We start from the raw sequence: 4,800 nt of genomic DNA on the forward strand, positions 1-4,800 counted from the left end.
ATTGGTGTGTTTATTTCCCTGTATATTAGCGGTTCGGCAAAAAAAAAAACCCCCATAAAATAAGTACTAGGCTTATAAAGAATAAGTCCTGGGGTCGATTTGTTCGACTAACGGCTGTGCTCCAGCATGGCGACAGTCGACTGAAACAAAAGAATATATATATAATGATGTGTATATATATATATATATATATATATATATATATATGATGTGCACATTTATACATTATACACACGCATGCTCATTTATGTATGAACATACACACACACACCACATGCATTTTTCTGCCATTTAAAATGTTTATATGTGAGTGGGAGTGTAAATTCGTGTTTTGTCTCCTCGAGGGCATCCTTTTCTTAATCTATTTCCTACGCCTCAATATTCTTAAATCTCACTAAATTTCCTCTTCAACAAATAGTGTTAAATGATATTTTCTCACTCCAAACCCCAACCCGTGGCTTCTGCCTTTTTCAATTTTCTGATGATGCGTTGTAAACCAGCAGATGTCTAATGGTACTTAGTTATCTCCCTTCTCTGAATGACACCTCTCCAGCAGGGGGAGGCTGATAAAATATTTACGAGTCGTTTAGCCCCAAGTCAGTGCTAATCCAGCTGTGACCATCCAATTTTTATTCATAGTGTATCTAGGACTACATCATATAATGTATATTGTTAGTATTAATTGGTTTTGTTGTTTAGCCCCAGGTCAGTTCAGATCCAAACAGAACTATGACCAATGTTGTTCCAGCTGTGACCATCCCATCTTTTAATCATAGTATATCTAGGACTACATAATCTAATGTATAGAATGATACTGTTAGTGCCTAATACTATTAGTGCCTATTGTTGCTGTTTAACCCCAGGCCAGTCGTGATCCAGCAGACCGATGATCAAAGGTGGTGCTTCTCTGATAATTCCATCTTTCAGTCAGACATATTGTATTTAGGAGGACATTATCTGGTGTTACTTATTAGTGGCTGTTCTTGTTGGTGGTGTTGTTTTAGCACACGTCAGTTTTGATCCAACAAGCCTATGGTCAAAAATGTTTCAGCTATGACCATCCCATCTTTTAATCAGTCATAGTGTATCTAGGACTACGTTATCTAAAGTAACAGTATAGTAGTTAGTTATATTAGAGGCTGTACTTGCTGTTGGTGTTGTTTTGGCCCTTGTCGGTCTTGGTCCAACAAACCTATGGTCAGAGATGTTCTAGCTATTACTATCCTATCTTTTAATCAGTCATAGTGTATCTGGGACTACATTATTTAATGTATAATGTAGTAGTCAGGAAGGATTGTTGGCTCTATCAAATTCAACCACAAGGCTTTGGTCGGCTCGTGGGCAGTGGGACTGAACATGAAAAGACGTGGCTGCAAAGCGAACTCTTTAAGCACACAACCATGTCTGCGCTTTGCAATCTTTTATTATTGGCCAAAAAGAAAAAAAAATAGCACGCCTGACAAAATGCTTAGCTGTATTTCGTCCGACGCCTTTACATTCTGAGTTCAATTTCGCTGAGGTCAACTTTGCCTTTCATCCCTTCGGGGGTCGATAAAATAAGAACCAGTTGAGCACTAGGGCCGATCTATTATTATTATTATTATTATTATTATTATTATTATTATTATTATTAGTTCAAATTTCGCCGAGGTCGACTTTATTCTTTCGGGGTTATCGTACCACTTGCGTACTTGGGTCGCTCTAATCGATCTAAGTGACTTGCCCCTCCCCCAGAATTTCAGGCCTTGTGCTTTTACTAGAAGGAATTATTATTGTGATTATTTAAGGCGATGAGCTCGCAGAATCGTTATCACGCTGGACGATATGCTTAGCGGTCCTTCGTCTGTCGCTCCGATCTGATTTCAAATTCCATCGAGGTCGACTTTGCTTTTTATCCTTTCGAGGTCGATTACCAGTGAAACACTGGGATCGATGTAATCGACTAGTCCACTCCCCGCAAATATCAGGTCTTGTACCTTTAGTAGAAAGGATTTTTATTATTATTATTATTATTATTATTATTATTATTATTATTATTATTATTATTATTAAGATGACGATATGAGATAGTTTTGGCTGCTGGTCTGGTCGATCTTGTATTGCGTGATGGGGGTGGGTGAAATTGGATGGTTTAAGGAGAAAAAGCTAGAAGGTGGTGTTGGGGTGGAGTGGGTCACGCACATACACATATCTACTGTCATCCCCACTCTATTCACCAATCCCACCCCATCCCCAGTCAGCCAATCTAACGCTCAGATTTATCGGACCATATCGATCTTGCTTTGACAGACATAAATCACAAGAGCACACAAATCGTGAACCAAATATAAAATCTAAACAAAAGTGTAAAAATAATAATATAAATATCAATGAACGGTAAAAAAAAAACAAAAAAAAAACACAGAAAATGGAGAGAAAGAGAGATAAATAGAAATATATCATAACAACGATAACAAGAACAATGACAATCACGGCGCCGACGTCATCAGTGATGGTGGTTACAATAGCAACAATAACAACAGAGAATACAACAACAAGAGTAAGGGCAATAATAGGTAGCTCTACAGTTACAGTAAAAACAATTACAACCACAATAACAACAATAGCAAAAAACCACAATAGTAATAACTACAGTGACAACAACAACAACAACAACAACACCAGCATCAACAGCAGCAGCAACAACAAAAACAACAGCAACAATAATAACAACAGTAATAAAAACAACAGTAGCATAATAACGACAACAATGACAACAACAGCAGCAGCTGCACTAACGACAGTAAATACAAGAGGAACATTAGCAACAACAACAACAACAACAACAACAACAACAACAACAACAACAAGGTAGTTGTTAACAATGCAATGATTGTGTGATGTGTGAGTCAAGAAAATTTTAGTCATCTCCTGCAAAGGCATTGAGGGTGGATGGGCGTGTGAGGACGGGTGGGAGTGCGGCGGAGTGATGGATGGGCGGGTGGGATGCAGAAACATTCCAAACTTAACTATTATCATCTGCTATCATCATCATCATCATCATCATCATCATCATCACAATCGTCATTATCATTATCTTCGTCAATATTTATATCATTTATATTAGCAGCATCACCATCCTAACCATCACCATCCGACAACTGTCATCATGATTATCGTGTTGTCACCACCATCATCGTTATCATCATCATCACCACCACCACCACCGTCATTGTCATCATCGTCAGCATCATCAACATCTTTCCATCACCATCAGAATTGTTGGCATCAGACGAAATACCTTAGTGTTTTGGAGCTTTTTTTTTTTTATCCCATCTCAACATTTCGAGTTCAAGTTTCGCCGACGTCGACTTGGCTTTTTTTCTTTTCGAGATCGATAAAATAAATACCAGCTGATCAATGGAGTCGATGTAATCGACTAGACCCACCACCTCAAAAATATTTCATCCCATGTTCTTATTATAGAAAGGGTTATTCCCTTTGGGAGTTCTACTTATTTATTTATCTATTTATTTATTATATCTTTCTCCGTTTTCTTCCTGTTTAGACGAACTTTCCTACTTTTTCGGACAAAACCTTTTGTAACCTTCGTCCTGTCTTTGTCCTTATATGTTTTTAATTGATATTAGCCCTTGTGGCCAATAAAACGAATTAATTATTATTATTATTGGCAGAATCGTTAGGACGCTGGACGAAATGCCTAGCAGTATTTCGTGGTGAGCTGGCAGAATCGTTAGCACACCGGACAAAATACTTTGTGGTATTTCATCCGTCTTTATGTTCTGAGTTCAAATTATGCCAAGATTGACTTTGCCTTTCATCCTTTCGGAGTCGATAAATTAAGTACCAGTGAAACACCGGGGGGTCCATGTAATTGACTCGTTCTCTTTCCCCAAGTTTCAGGCCTTGTACCTATATTAGAAAAGATTATTATTAAGGTAGCGAACAGGAAGAATCGCTAAAACGCTGGACGAAAAGCTTAGCGGTATTCCGCCCGTCGCTACATTCTGAGTTCGAACTCCGCCGTGAAATACTGCAGCCTACAATACTATGCTATCTGTTCTTTTCAACTAACTGTCTAATAATCTCCTGATTATTCCAGCCGTTCCGAAGAGGCAAACTTTTGCTCGACTGGGCGCTCTATTCCCATTTCCTTTGTATTCATCTTGATCCTGTCCCTCACGACCCAACAATAATGCACACTATCTTCAACTTCTTCATTTTCCACAGTCGTACCATCTTGTGTGTGTTGCATCATTTCCTTGTTCCCAAGATGTGCAGCACAGACTTTTTGAATCGTGTTTGGATGCTGCATTTGTTACTGCTGTGTAGCCACAAGTCAGACCCGATCCAAGGGTCCCACAGACCCATAAGACATGTCTCCCTACTTACATCATCTCATCGCAAATCGCTTTTGTTTTTATTAACAAACCCGCGTGAGCATGGCAGAAGTATTCTCTCTACAAATAATGATAATCGCTTCAAATTATTTGGTACAAGGTCAGCGCTTTTAACGGGGTAGTAAGTTGATTACATCGACCCCAGTGCTCAGTTAACTTTGCACACACGTTGTCTCGGGTTCAGTCCCACTGAGTGGCATCTTAGACAAGTCTTGTTGAATTTGCTAGGCGGAAATTGAGCGGAAGCTCGTTGTGTGTGTGTGTGTGTGTGTCTGTGGAAGAGCGTAGGCTCGAAACCTTAAAGACTTTTTCACTTCCCGAGCGTTATACTAATACATCTGTTTGTTTTCTACACTACCTGTCTTCGTCTTTTGTTTTTTTTGTGTGAATTTTCCCTATA

At 38.9% G+C, this 4,800-nt stretch overlaps 1 protein-coding gene across 1 annotated transcript in view; it reads left to right on the top strand.

Annotated features, from left to right (window-relative positions):
* The window catches only part of LOC106869334 (netrin receptor UNC5B), a 434,672-nt gene that overhangs the window by 349,547 nt on the left and 80,325 nt on the right, over window positions 1–4,800 (top strand). The gene's annotated exons all lie outside the window — the stretch shown is intronic.

This window comes from Octopus bimaculoides, chromosome 29 (genome assembly GCF_001194135.2).
Source record: "Octopus bimaculoides isolate UCB-OBI-ISO-001 chromosome 29, ASM119413v2, whole genome shotgun sequence".
In the NCBI taxonomy this organism is placed as follows: Eukaryota; Metazoa; Mollusca; class Cephalopoda; order Octopoda; family Octopodidae; genus Octopus; species Octopus bimaculoides.